The sequence below is a fragment of the Crinia signifera genome, chromosome 7, assembly GCF_055691185.1.
Source record: "Crinia signifera chromosome 7, ASM5569118v1, whole genome shotgun sequence".
In the NCBI taxonomy this organism is placed as follows: domain Eukaryota; kingdom Metazoa; phylum Chordata; class Amphibia; order Anura; family Myobatrachidae; genus Crinia; species Crinia signifera.
This window is the reverse complement of record NC_139223.1, coordinates 76,331,856-76,350,289: the sequence shown is the minus strand read 5'-3', so window position 1 is coordinate 76,350,289 and position 18,434 is coordinate 76,331,856. Positions and strand designations below refer to the sequence as shown.

General features: G+C 45.9%; 1 protein-coding gene across 3 annotated transcripts in view; it reads left to right on the top strand.

Annotated features, from left to right (window-relative positions):
• The window catches only part of DEXI (Dexi homolog), a 30,828-nt gene extending 17,494 nt beyond the window's left edge, over positions 1–13,334 (top strand). Inside the window, exons 2-3 of one of the 3 annotated variants that reach the window (XM_083153352.1) lie at positions 2,823–2,927; positions 13,030–13,334. The gene's annotated coding sequence lies outside the window, so the exon portion shown is untranslated. The remainder of the gene's footprint in view (positions 1–2,822; positions 2,928–13,029) is intronic. The other 2 variants (XM_083153353.1, XM_083153351.1) reach the window with 2 other exon arrangements.
• Positions 13,335–18,434: the final 5,100 nt, after the last annotated feature.

The following is an 18,434-nucleotide window of genomic DNA, read 5'->3' as shown; positions in this document are numbered from 1 at the left end:
GGGCACTCCACTTGGTAAAACACAGTCCCGGTGCCAGGCACATAAAGGTTGATAATAAAAAGCACTCCTCCCCCCAACATGAGGAATGGAGTCGGCTCACGGCGTTGAAGAATAGGTGATTTAATAAATCAGCATCATGTAGACAGTAACAGCTGTATTACCCGACAGCCGTTTCAACTGCTCACAGGCAGTTTTCATCAAGAAGTATATACTGTATTAAGAATTGTATTAAGCAGTCTGTGTCCCTTTATTCTATGCAATATCCAGCAGAAGTCTACACCTGTGTGGCATCCATTACTCAGCTGTAAATGGAATGAATAGCCACACTATTTCACTCTAAAAAAATCTTCAGAGAACGTAACAGTAAATGTGGTCCGTCCGATGTACTCGCAACTATATCTTACTGCTAGCCATAAACCTTCTGGATATGTTGACATTATGACACTGTCAACATTTCTGGTTTTGCCATTCTGTTGACAGTTTGCATATATCGTCATTTAACCATGCAGCCGTGACCTGCTGTCCAAAATAATTGGAGATTTTGGGATATGGACTGCTGACATATGTCTACATATCACAGTCATCTGTATGACAAAGGGGCCGATTCAACCAGAGTGAATTCTTTGCCATGGTGCTTATTGGAGAGCCGTGCTTGGTCACGGGCCGTAATGCACATGTGCGAGCTCTCCGTGCAGCCACAGCCAGTGACGGCCTGTGATTGCAGGTCATATGCTGGCGGATTGATAGCCGGACCCTTTTGTGGGCGGCACCCCAGCGTTTTGTGGGTGCGCCGCACAAAAAAGCAGACGGGCCCGGCTGTTGGGAGGAAGGGCCGCTGACGACATCAGTGGCCCCGATGTCACCACGGCTATCGCAGAGCTGCGTAAGTCTTGGCTTATACAGCGTTGCACATGGGGGGGGGGGGCATTCCTTTTGATGGTGAGTGAATATGAAAGGAATTCCCCCTTTTATTAAGGCTGCAATGTCATTCGCAGCCATCCACAGGGGTGGGTTCCCACTCAGGCGGGGAGGGGGATCACTGATCACAGGGCTGCAAAAGGTTCATAATATTTTATATTCTCTGCAAGCTGTACAGCCTAGGCGCTGTACAGCTTGGCGGGTTTATGTTCCCTGTGTGCCATTATACTGTCCCTGCTTATATTGTCACCTACCTGGCTGCTGCAGTAACCAGTGGCGCCGCTGATGGCTGCCTAGGCGCTGTGCAGCTTGGCGGGTATATGTTCTCTGTGTGATACTGTACTGTCCCTGCTTATATTGTCACCTACCTGGCTGCTGCAGCGACCAGTGGCGCCGCTGATGGCTGCCTAGGCGCTGTGCAGCTTGGCGGGTATATGTTCTCTGTGTGATACTGTACTGTCCCTGCTTATATTGTCACCTACCTGGCTGCTGCAGCGACCAGTGGCGCCGCTGATGGCTGCCTAGGCGCTGTGCAGCTTGGCGGGTATATGTTCTCTGTGTGATACTGTACTGTCCCTGCTTATATTGTCACCTACCTGGCTGCTGCAGCGACCAGTGGCGCCGCTGATGGCTGCCTAGGCGCTGTGCAGCTTGGCGGGTATATGTTCTCTGTGTGATACTGTACTGTCCCTGCTTATATTGTCACCTACCTGGCTGCTGCAGCGACCAGTGGCGCCGCTGATGGCTGCCTAGGCGCTGTGCAGCTTGGCGGGTTTATGTTCTCTGAGTGATAATGTACTGTCCCTGCTTATACAGCTGTGCTGCTCGGCGGGCATGTGTTGCCAGCATGAAATGTGTCAATGTAACATATGTAATGCCTCCCCCCTTCATCCCTGCTTGATGCTGCACTGTATATCCACAACAAATTCCAAGTGTGCGCAAGCACACATGGCCAATAAAGTTGATTCTGATCTGATTGGTTGCATTTTTGCAACCTCTCCACTTCTTTTTTGTAAAGTTGTACTATATACCAGTTTGTCCTGATTGAATACTGCCATTATTACATCACTGTTTCCTGTTACGTGAGATAATCAACCTCTTTGCGGAAAGGGGTGGGGCTTAAATGATGCAAAATGCAGCAAATGCTCTATTTAAGCCCCTCACCGTGGACCTGCGAATTATGGTAATTAAACCAGTGGCCAAGGGGGGAGCGGGGGCTATCACCAGAAAGCGGGAGACTTACCCACCTTCCCGGGGGCCCGAGAAAAGGAGGCAAGCCTGCGGGTGACACCCTCCCGTTCCCCCGGACTTCACCCTCCTCTGCGTACCCACCACCCTGTCCACATCTTGCTGCCAGAGAACATAATGTGGCTTTGCCACAGAGACCCGGCGGTGACGCCCCCTCACCCCTACCCTAAGCACTTTGCCGCCCCCATCCCGCACAAAACTGCCCACCCCGTCCTGCAGCCGGGGCACGCACTGTGGCTTTATCACACAGACCCTAATGTGGCTTTTCCACACAGACGCAGACCCGCCAGTGCTGACATGTCACTCCCATCACCCCTACACTGACCAAGTAACTTCATGGAACAGCCTGTCCTCATGTGCCAGGTGAGGTACAGCCAGTATGTACTGAGCATTGTCAAGGGGATTCAGGGGTCAGAGAGGTTATAAAAGCTGCTGTGTAGTTTAGTGCAGTGCAGGGTCCTTCAAATCTGTGTCCTGCATATGTAGTGTAGTGGAGAGCAGTGTAAATATCTAGTGCAGAGAGTTGCCTGTATATGTGGTGTAGCCTAAATATGTATAGTGCACACCACTGTCCTTTTACATGTGTACTGCAAAGCCGTTTCCTGTATCTAAAGTGTTGTGCGCAACATTAACCCAATTCTGCCCTGATCACACAGCACCCCGCAACTACCACAGTTTTCACCAGGCCACCCAGCAAACCCGCACCACCCAGAGACGCTGTAGAGGATGCTGAAGGCCTGCTGTGGACGCCAGGGGACTTTGTAAGTATAAAAAAAGGGTTAGGGGAAAAAAATTTTGGTACTTGTTTCCTAGCACGGCCACAACGATTTAGATCGTTGTGGTCGTAAGATAAAAAATCGGATCGATCGCATCGCATGCGATTTGGTCGCATGCGATGCGACCGATCCGACCGACCGATTTTTCACCCGATTTTTTTTTTTTCACCTGATTATTTTTAATTGCCCCCCCAAATGTTACTAAGTGGGCTAGACCCCACGATAGACGTCAACCCGAAGCGTGGCGAGCGGCGGCGGTGCGCGTCCTCCGACCTTTTCATTCCCCTACTATCCACTAGGGCGTGGAGTGAGAATAGAATAGTGTGGCGAGCGCAGCGAGCCACCGAGCCCGAAGCGTGGCGAGCGCAGCGAGCCCCGCGAGGGGACGCGTATAACTTCACAGGTATACGCGTCCCCTCGCGGGGCTCGCTGCGCTCGCCACGCTTCGGGCTCGGTGGCTCGCTGCGCTCGCCACACTATTCTATTCTCACTCCACGCCCTAGTGGATAGTAGGGGAATGAAAAGGTCGTAGGACGCGCACCGCCGCCCCTCGCGGCCTCGCTGCGCTCGCCACGCTTCGGGTTGACGTCTATCGTGGGGTCATGGCGGGCACATAAAAAATGTGAAATGGGTCATATTGGCCCATTTCACCTTTTTTATCATTTTTCCCTATGTGAGATGGACTTAATCAAGTCCATCTCATCTTGTGCCATTATAATGGCACAAGACCGACAAGATCCTCCCGATTTCAATGTTAAAAGATTTTTTAACATTGAAGTCTATGGAAAAATCGGGTCAATCGGTCGGTCGCATCGCGGCCGATTTTAATTGGTCGCGACCGACCGATTGACCCGATTTCTGTCAATCAAAGGGAAAAAATTGTAAAAAATCGGCCACATCGTGAGGATCGTGTCCCTTAATTAAGAGCCACGATCACTCACGATTGTGGCCGTTCTAGGAAACAAGTACCAAAATTTTTTTTTTTAATTGTTCCATAATTCGTATACGGGATGTACGGATAGATAGATAGAGTACCTGTACAACCTACTTCAGCTACTGTATCTAAAACTCTTTTGGTAAAATAATAATTTCTTAGATTTCAGATTATTGTGTTACGCTCCACTTTTAAAGCTCTTGAATGATTTTTTCCTGTACATTTTTTAAGCCCTTGATCTATTTTAATGTTTTTATGATATCATCACCTTCCCGAATCTGCTCCACTCCTCTCCTGGCACTCAGAAGTGATAAAGTGCCTGGTACTTTATCACCAGCCAATCAGCTCCTAACTGTCCCTTTTTAAAACCAGCCTGTAACTTAACAGTCAGGAGCTGATTGGCCGCTAATAAGGGAGAAGTTACCTGGTACTTTATCACATACATCTACCCCTCAGATCACAACAGTCAGAATCCCAACAGATTCAACAGTAAATTTGGGGGGCAGCGTAGAGTGATTAGACACTATGGGGCAGGTTACGGTGTGGGGGTCTATTGGGGACAGGATGACGGAGCAGGAAGTTAGGATCAGGTTGCTGGAAGGATGAGCTAGGATTATGATCCAGGCAGTCAGAATCCTGACTGAAAATTTATAAAACTTATTGTGCAAAAAGTTAATGTGCAGCTCCCAATTGTGGCTATGCTCTACTACTCTAAGTAGTAGTGGTCTTTTTGATGGGTCAATAAATGCAGTTCTTAGTTTACATTTACGAACTGAAGTTTGAAAGACACATAGGGGGGTATGAAATCCCGGATCACCGCTGTCGATCCCTCCCGACAGCCGTGATCTGGGCCCATTTGCGTTTTGGCCGACAGCAAATCGGCAGGCGTGATCCAATGTCCCGCCTGCCGATTGTCGAAAAGTGGGCATGTCCGCGTAAACAGGCATGGATTGTCGATCTGCGGCTGGGATCGCGACAATCCTCAGTTGTTATTGGCAGAACAGGCCCAACAGCTTCTAAAGTCGGGCTTGTTTTTCAATGATCCCTTTTTCTGTAAAGACAGCATTGAATAGAGCCCTGCCGCTATTTCCCCCGTCGGGAATAGAGGCGGGAGATTGAATACCCCCCATAGGCAGCACATAGGGATTTTAGATTAATGCCCGATATTAACAGCCTTGGTGACCAATGTTTTTAGTACATGCACCGCTGCAGTGGATTAGGGGAAGAGATGGGGAGCGGACTTGAAAATGAAGGTCACCTCAATTTTTGAGGTGTGCCAAAGCCACAGACCATGTTGTTAAATGTAGATCCACCCTCCTCGATAGGCGATTGAATACCCCCTATGTGGTCTCAACTGACTAGAAGGGAAATCATAGGACAATATTCATCTAGGTGGCAGTGCAGCTTGGTACATATCTATGTGTATTTAGCTTAACACACTAAAGATAAACTACAGAACTATGTAGAGGTCCTGCTGTAGTTGGCCTACTTTCTGGCTTATGACTCCTAGAGGCCCATTTACAAAGCAGTGGCTTTTGGCATCCCTTGCTTCTTGGCAGGTTTGACTTTAACATTCAAAGTGAGTAATATTAAGCCGAAAGTCCGGTGAGCTTGCACTTAATATTAGTGTTGCTTTACGTTTTGAGGTCATACAGGTATTTGCAATGCAGCGTCAGCTTGCAAAGCCGCTGATTCGTAAATATAACAGGTGATTCATTATAAATAATTCCCTGTCACAAACTGAGAAGTGCCGTGTTCTTCCTGCCATTCCTTGAGGCAAAACAATGTTAAGACAATGTCAGAGATAAATATAGATTCATCTGTTTCAGTAGTAAACAATTTTATACAGGCAGCAAAATTGGCCACCTAATTAAGATATTTAAGCATCAGGGAAGGAATGGGTGGCAGCCAAAACCTTTATTAACAGATTATCAATCAATTTTGGACCTCATTATGATATTATTCCAAAATATTATTAAATATTTGATCTAATGTTGTTTTGTTGAAAATAAAATAACTAAAATAAAAAGCTGTGTAATGCAGTCTATCACTGATGTAATACTCTAAAAAGTATAGGAATAGTCCAACACAAAAATGCTTGTATGTATTTTATTTTATATATGTTCGGCCAGAGGCTGGTGTGTTGTGTTCCCCATACTAGGAAAGTTTTCTACCTTAAGTGGTGGGAGTTTTTTTAGGGAGTGCTCCGCACTGGGCGAGTTTTTTTCTGGGGAGCGCTCCCTAAAAAACCCCCACCACTACAACCCCCGGGTCCGGCCATCACCGCTGAACTGTCCATCAACCACTGCTCGCCCCTGCCCCCAGTTGTGTGCGGCGTGATGTTACAAGGTCACGCCGCACACAGTAGGGGGAAGGGAGCGCAGGCAGTGGTTCTCGGGAGTGCCACTGAAGGTTAAAGGGACTGTCCTCCCCATGATAAGACAAGGGGACAATGATTTACTTCATTCTCTTCTTATTCAATGTCCCCCTGTTCCCTACAAAGTTAGATTTTCATATGCAGACATACTCACAGCAAACCCTGACAACATTTTATCTGCTGTGGTGATTAAGTGGAAAATATGACATCCCACATATCCTAAACCTATGGAGTCAACTTTGAAAGTGTTACACTCAGAAGTGTTAGAGGATGTCCCCCATTCAATTGCTTTGTATCCGGGGGAATCGGGATCTTGTTTGAAATGTAAATGTGTTTATTCCTAATTTTTTTCATAATGTGTGGGATTGTGAAAGAACACGGAAGTTTTGGGATAGAATAATCTCCTTTATTAATGGGGTGTGTTTATCTTCGGCTTTGTTAAATACCCACGAGCTATGCTATGTGCCAAATTTTCTAATTGGGATTTGCTAGGCTGAAAGAGTGAGCTTATTCCATTTATTCCATTTCTAAAGGGGTGTACACACGGTGCAATTGCCTTGCTCTAAGATCCAGATTTGGGCCCTTATTCAGATCTGATCGCAATACAAATTTGTTCTCAAAATGGGCAAAACCATGTGCACAGCAGGTGGGGCAGATGTAACAGGTGCAAAGAGAGTTAGATGTGTGTGTTATTTTGTTTCTGTGCAGGGTAAATACTGGCTGCATTATTTTTACACTGCAATTTAAATTTCAGTTTCAACACACCCCACCAAAATGTAACTCTCTCTGCACATGTAACATCTGCCCCACCTGCAGTGCACATGGTTTTGCCCATTTTGAGAACAAATTTTTACTGCGATCAGATCTGAATAAGGGCCTTGATCTGGATCGAGTCGCACATTAAGCAAAATGTATTTGATTTTGACTATATAATACAGATCTGTTCTCTAGTCATGCCTGCACAGTCTATTCTTTTATTCGATTTTAATGCCGCGGGGCTGCACATCTGGATCAAATTGGCATAGAATGCTGCTGAAAATCATGTCTATTCGATTTCATTTTGACTATATAGTCCGTTCATTGATTCAACTTCTATCCCATGCTGAGATTTATTTAGTGAGGGGGGTGAATAGGAGGGGAATTTTTGGTTTACCGTTTACTCATTTTTTTTTACTCTATTCTGTAATCATAATTGTTATGTATTTCTCGATTATATATTGTATTATGTATGCGAGAAAATATATTGGGGTGAATATATTCTCGGCTCCGCCCACCAGCCAATTGGGAGCAGCCATTGGGAAATCACCGCTCCTGGTGGGTGGGACTAACCCCTTATTTGGGGGAGGAGCCTGTCCCCTGGGTACCTACAGCTGGAGAAGTGGACTGATGTACACCAGAGGCGGCGGGTGAATATAATTGCCCTCAACAGGTAACCCTATTGGATTTTACATGGAGAAGAGGATGGCCCAGAGGTGGAATCCAAAGGTGATGTATGAGTGAATGAAAGTAGTGTGAAATAAAGTTATACTGTTCTGGGGTGTGCGTGTATTATTTTACTATTTGTCATGTTGTGGAACTACAAGTACCAGCGGGCCATTTAATGCCACCTTATTTTGGGAACCAGGACCGTTTAAACAGGGACGGCGCTACCCAATCAGCAGCTTCTGCAAAGCAGGTGTGGCGCCATGCTGAAAAGGCACTGTTTCCCTCCCTGCTCTGCTGAAGCTGCGTCAGCCCTCACTGTCACTGCCTCCTGCACTCCGCCCGCAGCGCCTGTCTGACAGCGGGTGGTTGGCAGTATAAAGAGCTGCTCCCTGCACCACACACACACTGTCCTCCTCCTGCGACCTGCCCCCTCTTCCTCACGGACACTTGCGCTGAAGCGTGAAGCACTGTCTGTGAATGCCTGGATTACATGTCATGTCCGGATCCACCCCCTACCCATTGCTCCCTGCGCCTGTCAGCTGTCAAACAAATGACTAACAGGCAGCAGGCCGCCCTTTCTTCCCTCTTCTCAGTGTGCTGTGCCAGTGCCACTGCCAGTCCTCAACACTCCGCCCCCTCTATCTCATCTCCTCTTCTTTCATCTCCTCCTTCTCTCCCCTCCTTTCCCCCTCAGTCACGAGAGGGGTGTAATGGCGTCCTCAGCGTTCTGCCTACACAGATAGAAGAGGGGGACTGCACAAGAGTTAAACCGCATAAGAACTTTGAGTCTTTTATTATACATGTTTATAACAATTTTTTAAATAATTGTAGATTTTTTTAAATATTAATTTAGACACTTTTTAAATAATGGGCTGGGTTAAGTGCCTAAGGGTGGCCATCCACGCTGCCATAGCAGCGTGCAATGCGATGTGTGCTCCTGCGGGCATCGCACAGTATAAAATATATGTGCTGCACATACTTTTTGTATTGCTTTCAGATCGCATCTCACACACATTGCATGCCATGCAATGCGATCTAGCACATAACGTATGCGATTCTTGCAGTGTGTATGGGCACTTTTAGTGCCTGCAACATTTTGTGGACACAGCACTGAGATGGTGTATGCATACATGTACATGCACCCGAGATCCTCCAAAGGATCGCATGTTGCATACGCTACCACAATCGGGCTGCAGCTAGTTGCAATGGCAATGTGAAAGGGCACAAAATTTATGGTTTGCAGTAGGGCGCCGGACACCCTAGCAGGAAGATGCGTTTAAAAAAACAAAATGTAATTTTCACTTTAACACATTTTTAGGGACAGAGCTATGCACAGATGGCAAGTTAAATTTTTGGACAGTTTATAATGGAAATTAAAAGTTATACTAAATGTAGTTAAAGGGAAAAGTGTATAATGTGACTTACAGTAGCAGTGTGAGAAACGTGTTTGTGGCTGAATTCTTGGGACTTTTTACCTTGGGAGTGGCAATAAGGAAAGTCCCATGTGGGGGCTGTGGCACAGTAAATGGCACCATACAGCCCTGATTCCTCCCACTGTATGTCTTTATTTGCGCAATGTGCATTGGAGAGATGGAGCCAAAATAGCGTTCACCGCAAATGTAATAATTGAGCCCCTAGACTGCACACTTCTATGGCGAATTGGGCACAGTCCAACAAAGCTCCTCAAAATTTGTGTGTCTCCTGGACAGTAGCAGTTTAGTATATAGTATAGTTTATCATCAAAATTTGTATCTGTGTCTGAATGGAGAGGGTAAGAGCAGCTCACCAACCTGAAATATTTGACAGGTGCCAGTCAGTGTACAGGGTTGAGGGTTACCACAGGCAAGGTTACCATGGGTGTGTCAGAGTGGAGATAATATCTTCCTGACTACTCCACCTGCTCACTCCTCAGAGCCCTTTGATGCACGCCTCCAGGGCCCTCCATCACCCTGCCGTCACTAAAGTGTGTGGCTTTTTACTGGGGGCTGATCCCTCCTCCAAGGTAGCCCTTTATATGTTCCTTCCATCTTTGTCCTCTGCTCCCCCTTCTTCCTTTCTCTTCCTCATGCAGCATGTACAGCTTGTCAATTTGTCAGGCAATTTTCACTTTTGCACAAATTAAATTCACCCTTTTATGGACATGATTTTCCCAGCTGCTCGCTCCAAAGTGAATCTTAAAAAAACATAATCCTTATATACACGTATCTATCTCTCTGTCAGGTAGGTGGTGTGGCGGGTAAGACCAGCTACACCCGAGGGGTTGAAGTCAGTTCAGGGGCAGTAAAAAGCTCATGCATTCTATAATGTTCTACAACTGGCTGCTCGCAGAGGGGTTTGTTTCCTTTGGATGGGCACCGCTTCAATACAGAAAAGGTCATTCTTGCAAAGGTCGCACTTTATGCCTCTTCGCCAACCTCATTAAATATGTAACTATATTTTGCTCCAATCATTTTACTTATCCTGCAGAAGATGCAGAATTTATACTCTAATTGTGTTTTTGCTAAAGCCGTTTGGTAAGGCTTTCGTTAAGAAACATAAAAGCAGATCATTCTTCAGCACAAAGATCATTATTAATTCAGTGACAGAAAAGCCAGTGTCATTCACTGTACTGTATCACTATGGGGTAGCAGATGTTGGAAGGCACCCACTCTTGTATATTGAATGGGGAACCCTTACATAGAATTCTGCATTCTTCTTTTTTTTTTTTTATAACAACTTTTTATTTGGTCAAAGCTTCAAAACATTACAATTTGACAAATATATAGTTTTGCATTCTTTTTTAATTATTATAATTATCAAATCCTGTCACTGCCCATGCAGATAAGATACCTAGTTACATAGCAGGTAAGGCTGAATAAAGACTTGCGTCCATCTAGTTCAAATAGATTGTTTCATATTCGTACCCATGGATGTTTTTAACCAATAAATGTTTATCCAACCTTATTTTAAATGTATTTATTGTATCAGCTGACACTACCTCCAGGAAGAGAGTTCCAAAGCTGGACTGCTCTGGCTGTAAATAAAAAAATTTCGGTACTTATGTATTATCTGGGCTCCCATGTTAAATGCACTCCTTTTTTTCATACCCCTACTATCCAACTACGCATGGACTTGATTTTATATAGTGTGGCGAGCGCAGCGAGCCACCGTGCCCGAAGCGTGGTGAGCGCAGCGAGCCCCGCGAGGGGACACGGTCTCATAAGAAAAACGGGAGCCCAGATATTACATAAGTACCAATTTTTCTTCTAGATGAACAAAATCTTTTTTTCTTCTAATCTAAACTCGTGCCCTCGCGTCCTAGATTCCTGTCTAGCACAAAAAGGGGTGTTTGACAGTTCCTTATATTGGCCCCTGATATATTTGTACATGTTGAGCATGTCCCCACTTAAATGTCTCTTCTCTAGTGTAAATAGTCCTTAATTGATTAATCTTTCCTCGTAGCTTAAATGCCCCTTTTAATGCATGCTAGAATTTTGTTGGCCTTTTTTGTTGCTATATTAGATTGAGCATTACACCCCAGTGTGTTGTCTATATGGACTCCTAGATCCTTTTTCGAGTACTCTATTACCCAATTCCTCCCCGTTTAGGTTATATCTAGCACACTGGTTATGTCTCCCAAGGTGCATGACCTGGCGTTTGTCCACATTGAACCTCATCTTCCACTTTTTTGCCCACTCATCAAGATAGTCAAGATCATTTTGAAGCCTGGCGACATCCTCTGATGATTTAATAACTCTGCTCAGTTTTTTATCGTATCGTATAAAGATGGTCACATTGATGAGTAACCCATCCCAATATCGTTAATAAAAATGGTAAATAAAATGGGCCCTAGAACCGAACCCTGTGGCAGTCCACTTAGTACTGGTATCATATTTGATACGGCGCTGTTAACAACCACTCTTTGTTCTCTATTACTTAGCCAGTTCCCTACCCATCTCTACAGATATTTGCCCCTAATCCCAGGTCCTCCATTTTATTTATCAACCTCTTGTGTGGTACTGTGTCGAAGGCTTTAGCAACTTTACTTAAATTACTTCATTTCCATTATCAAGGTTTTTGTTAACCTCTTCATAGAAACCAAGTAGATTAGTTTGGCATAAACGATTTTTCATGAACCCATGTTGGTTATTACTGAGTAAACTATGAAGGTCTAAATATTCCTGGATACCATCCCTTAAAAATTGTGCACCAATTCTTGTTGAATTTATTTATGATTTATTACCAGTTATTTATATAGCGCATACATATTCCACAGCGCTTTACAGATAATATTTGAACATTCACAACAGTCCCTGCCCCAGTGGGGCTTACAATCTGTTACCTACCACATGTACACGCACACACAGACATTCTAGGGTTCATTCGTTGGGAGCCAATTAACCTACCAGTAAATTTTTGGATTGTGGGAGGAAACCGGAGTACCCGGAAGAAACCCACACAAGCACGGGGAGAATATACAAACTCCGCACAGTTAGGGCCATGGTGGGAATCAAACCCATCACCTCAGCGCTGTGTAGAAGTAATGCTAAACCAATCTGTGAGAAGCTATGATAACCCATGAAATTGAGGTTTGTCTGGGTGACCTATACAGCCACTGGATAAGCTATACAATTTGTGTAGGTGATCGGTGGGTGTCTGTATTTGGCAAATAGCTGGGTGTTTTATGGTAGTAGGTGCAACTAGGGAGGCCAATCCCAGACTGTTTCTTCAGTCCTGGGATTGGGGATAAAAAAATACTAAATTATTGAATACCCAGGATTTTGTTGGTGAAAACAAACTAGTATTTTATGCCACCCAAACAGCCCTGCCTTGTGCCCACTGTGCCCCACCCTCCTCTCTCATTGGAGGTTATTCTAGTTGCCTCGCTTTCCCGCGCGTTTGAACGCCTAGCAGAATCTGAGCTGTCTTCTGCAGGTGCTCACTGCTGCCCGGTTTCGATCATTTCAGGTGCGCTGACAAAGCCCTGCAATTTTAGACCAAGCTCCTGGGATCCAACTGATCCCCGGACTTGCCTCTCTACGTGCAACTGTTGGTGCTACATGAATTTGTGAATGTAAATTAGGGCTACAGTATTAGTAGTGTGGGGGAGTTTTAATTATCTTGATGTACTGAGACTAAGGGACTCTTCTGGTTTCACACGTCATTGGCATGATAATTACACGTTGGATTTCTTTTGTTTATATTGTCTAGGAGGGGCACCGCTATTACTATGGCCCCTACACACGGAAAGATGTAGGGGCATTTTCTAAGCGATCTAGTGAGAGCGCTTAGAAAATGCCCTGAAAACGCCACCTGTGTATGCCCCATTATTGTAGCTTGTGTGTACTAAACACCTTTCTCTTGTTCCCCAGTTTAGGAACTCCTTCTCCACTTGAAGTGACTATAAGAAGAAACTTGCAAAAGCCAGAAAAGTGAAGACCTGCTCTTGAAGTTAAACTTGGATTAAAGAGAACATTGCATTAAGCTCTTTACTAATACATGTCCTCCGCCTAGAAAACACAACTGTGCCATTGTGTGCTGGAGTTACGCGGAATTTGGCCTTCAGCTACCATATGCGGACAATTAGGAAATCAATTTCTTCAAAAGCTATTTATCTGACAGCTTGTAGCCTGTTCTAAACTGTGAAGCTATAGCCGATAAATGAATACTAAACAGTGTTATGCTATAAGGTATTTTGTATCCGAGTGACTGATACCGTACAGAGTGTACAATATGGTATAGCATATTATTATAAACATGGCTGTGCAGACGGGATGCGGTCATTCGTCAGAATGCATTTAGGTCTACAGTCATTAGGTCGACCCCACTAGGTCGACTGGCAGGAAGGTCGACCTGACTTTAGGTCGACATGGGCCAAGGTCGACATGACTTAAGGTCGAATTTGCATAAAGGTCGACATGAGGAAGGTCGACTGGTCATAAGGTCGACATGGGTTTTTCACTGTTTTTTGAGCCGACATGTGCCGACAGGCGGTATTTCATGCCCTACCATCCACTAGGGCGTGGTGGGAGAATAAAATAGTGTGCCGAGCGCAGCGAGGCACCGTGCCCGAAGCATAGCGAGCGAAGCGAGCGATGCGAGGGTCCGATTCTCATTGCCAACTGTGTCCATGTCGACTGTGTCGACATTCGGATCAAAAAACAGTGAAAAAACCATGTCGACCTTATGACCAGTCGACCTTCCTCATGTCGACCTTTATGCAAATTCGACCTTAAGTCATGTCGACCTTGGCCCATGTCGACCTTAAGTCATGTCGACCTTCCTGCCAGTCGACCTAGTGGGGTCGACCTAATGACTGTAGACCTAGAATCATTCTGACGAATGATCCCAACCCGTGCAGACCTATGGAAAAGCATTAGCAATGGACTTGTGCTCTGCATTGATTTGTTTCTTACGTATTTCAGGGTTGGATTACCTTGACAAAAGTCAGATTTATGTAATGTTTTATTTACATTTTGGTTGGCCCTAGTTTATGTTAAAGGATATCCTTGTATGACCATCATCTCATGGACTATTGTACTTATTTGCGTCGACCAGCAAACTCGTTCTTCATGTTTTGTTTTTCAGAACATATTTTCAGACAATACAGCAATTTAATTTTTTATCTTTGAAAATTAAGGACTCTTATTTTACAACTGAAACTGAATATTTCCTTTTCAGAGGTTCTGATAAGATACCGTCTTATTACCTCACACTTCGCTGATTCACAATGGCAAGTTTCAAAACTTAAGAACAGTTTCCTGTTACACCACCTTTCATTACTCTGAGTTATCTTATGCAGCTTGTACTGTACTGTATGTCTATATTCCTAACTTAAGGCCCTCCTACACTCAGATGTATTGGGTCTGATTTCGTAGGTGTGTGCCAGCGGTGAAGCACCACTGGCACACACCTATGTGCATGTTCAGGTGGTGAGCGGAGGGTGCCGGGCAGTGGGGCTGGCAGCGGTGAGTGGCGGGGCTTGCAGCAGTGAGTGGTGGGTGCTGGGCGGCAGAGCAGGCAGAATCAAAAAAAGAAAACACTTTTAAAAGACTGGCCAGACGCTGATTGGCAGAGAGAGTTCTCTCTGCCAATCAGCGGCCGCCCAGATGGGAGGCCGCTAATTGGCTGAGAGTGCTATTAGCCAATCAGCAGCTGGTCAGTCTTTTAAAAGTGTTTTCTTTTTAATTCTCTTGCCTACTGCCACTACTGCAGCTCCCCGGGAGTCTTTACATGCAATAAATTGTAAAAATTGAACATCAAGTGACAAATCGTAAGTGAGCCCTCCCGGGGAGCTCAAGGGCAATTTGGTCTGGCTTGTCCAAAGGAAAGGTCATACTAGTGTACGGGGGCCTTTACAATGGAACTCTTGGACGGTAGGTTTGCTGAGCATACAGTAATGAGAGACAGTAAGCACTTGGGCATATTTGTATCTTATCATCACATCAATGCAATATCAATGTAACCTAGAAAAATAATGATTGAATAGAATTACAAATGTAAAGCATCCATACATTAATCAGGAGAACAGTGCCGTAATTAGACATTTTGGTGCCCTGTGTCAGAGAGGGGATAGGTGCCCTCCCATACTGAAAGTAGTGACCGTGCGTTTTAAAAATTTAGGGCACTGCTTCCTGGGGAAGGGTCCTGGTCACATAAAAGTACCAATTCATATTACACTATACAGTAGTGTCCGTTATTCACATTACAACACACAGTAGTACAGCTTGTACACATTGCGCCAGGTAGAGCCCCTTGGGGACACACCGTAATGCTCATTACACATTATGTCATATGCAGTAATGCACATTACATATGCCACACACCGTAATGCCCATTACATGTTATGCCACTTACACATTATAGTACACATAATGCCCCTCCGAATTCTGCCCCATCCTCCAATGTTCGGGGTTTGTGCATGTACAAACCCCGGGAGCCAATGTTTCCATAAAAATGCTGGATGTTCCCCTGCTAATGCATGCGTGGCGATGCCTGTTTGGGGCAGGCGGCTGACATCACATGACATCAGTTCCCGCCTCCAATTACGAGTACACCGGCCATCTGAAAAGTAAGTATTGACTTACATTTCAGACCAACGACTGGAAAAATGTATTTGATGGTGAACAACCATCAAATGATTTCTCCTCCTTGCAGCTGCATGAGGGGGAATGTGTTACCGTGGGAGTGGGCAAGCCACCCCTGGCACACACCTAGTTACGGCTCTGCAGGAGAATCCCTAAGTGCCCTAAGCCGTTCTGAATCGATAGTCATTGGACCCAGCATTTCTCAGGTTATTGGAAAATAATGCATGTTAAATATCCCTGACTTGCGGATTCAGATGAAGGGGGAAATTTACTAAAGGAAATTTGTAAAAAAATAGGTGTATTTGTATCCAGAAATACACTTATTTTTGACATTTACTATCCCGAAAATACGGCAATTCGTAGTCGTATTGATAGCACATCAATATGACTACGAATTGCCATATTTTCGGGATAGTAAATGTCAAAAATAAGTGTATTTCTGGATACAAATACACCTATTTTTTTTACAAATTTCCTTTAGTAAATTCCCCCCCGATATGTTTGGGGTTGAAAAACTCAGGATTTTGCAACATGTTGGATTTTTAAAGACAAGCACAACACAGGATTGGGCTAGCTGATTTTTGGTGCATGGGTTACATATGTGTGGCAGCAATCTAATAAATGTCCATCTTACATTGGTTTGGAGCATTACTGGCTACGCAGAACTAGTTCATCTGCTGTATGAGATTTAGGGCCAAATGTAAAGGGTGTGAGAATCAGAAAGTGAGAGATTTTGGGAGAGTTTTGCCATTTTTATTAAAGCGGCAATCATTTACACTGAGAGCAAACAGGTTCATTTTGCCATGGAAATGATTGCCGCTTTAATAAAAATGGGAAAACTCTCCCAAAATCTCTCACTTTTTGATTCTCACACCCTATTACATGTGAGGCCCGATTCAGACCTGCTCGCTGGGCTGTGAGTGTTTGGAGCCCAGCGAGCAGGTATACACCGCCCCTGTGCATGGCTGCAAATGCATTCGCAGCCGTGCACATGGGGAAAATTATTCACCATTGAACAATTTCCCCCCCTGCTCGCAATGGCCGGGTAAGCTTATGCTTACTCAGCACTATGAAGGCCGTGGGCAGGAGTCAGCAACCCTCCCTCCCTACGGCCAGGGAACGCCTGAGTTACCGCCCCAAAATGCTAACAAGGTGTTAATCAATCCCCCTGTGAGCAGCTAGCAAGCCTTCGTACAGGTAATACGATAATCGCTCATGCTGCGAACTCACAGCACAGCGAACAGGTGTGTATTGTGCATGCAGAGCACTCCACAAAAAATGTATATATCAGGCTCAGCAGACCAGCAACCAAATATATATATTTTTTTTTTTTGGTGTGAGACACCTCCTTCCTGGCCTTCCTCATAGACCAAGTTTCTGAAAATACAAAAGTTCACAATGACATTGATTGTAATTGGGATTCTTAAGGCCCCCATACACTAGCCGATTTTGGTCAGATTTCAGCCAGATCAGTCGGATCTGGCCGAAATCGGACCAAAATCGTCTAGTTTTGATGTTCCCTCAGATCCGATGCGCGGTCCCGTGCGCATCGGATCTGCGTCGGGTGGTCGGACCTGCTGCACGTCCGACCACCCGACTTGGGACCTAGTGGGGCGGTGGAGGGAGCAGGGGGGGGGGCTGGGGACGCTGCGGGGGACACGTCTGTGTCCCCCGCTGCTGGGGACAGCGTCTGTGCGGCGATAAGGTAGAGGGAGCAGGGGGGGCTGGAGACGCTGCGGGGGACACGTCTGTGTCCCCCGCTGCTGGGGACAGCGTCTGTGCGGCGATAAGGTAGAGGGAGCAGGGGGGGCTGGAGACGCTGCGGGCGGGGGACACAGGCTGCATAGAGCCGGGCAGGGGGAGCCGGCCGGGAGCTGTCAGTAATGAATAAAAAAAAAGCCCATACAATGAATGGGCGGCCTGTGATTGGCTGAGCGCTCTCTCAGCCAGTCAGCAATTGGCTGAGAGAGCGCTCAGCAGCCAATCACAGGCTGCCCATTCATTGTATGGGCTTTTTTTTTTATTCATTACTGACAGCTCCCGGCCGGCTCCCCCTGCCCGGCTCTATGCAGCCTGTGTCCCCCGCAGCGTCTCCAGCCCCCCCTGCTCCCTCTACCTTATCGCCGCACAGACGCTGTCCCCAGCAGCGGGGGACACAGACGTGTCCCCCGCAGCGTCTCCAGCCCCCCCTGCTCCCTCTACCTTATCGCCGCACAGACGCTGTGTCCCCAGCAGCGGGGGACACAGATGTGTCCCCCGCAGCGTCCCCAGCCCCCCTGCTCCCACCAGCTCTCACCTCTTAGCCCCCCCCCCCACCCCCCCTGCTCCCCGGGTTTTTTACATGTGATAAATCGAGACGATTTATCACATGTAAAAAATGGCACATCAAGTGCCAATCTAATCAAGCTCCCCCGGGGAGCAGCCGGGGAAGCTCAGGGGGAAGTCGGGGGCGACTTGTCCTAAGGACAAGTCGCCCTAGTGTATGGGGGCCTTTAAATTGCTTATTATCAGTCATTCTCAACCTGTGTGCCTAGGCATCCTGGTCAAAGTGATCAGCAAAACCAGTGCTGGCTGCCAAACACAGAACATGTGGACAGTCAGAAGCACTTTATACCACCACATAACTAACCACATGGATGACAGGTAGCCACAATTTACTTCATTTAATATTTTTCTGAATTTATAAATAA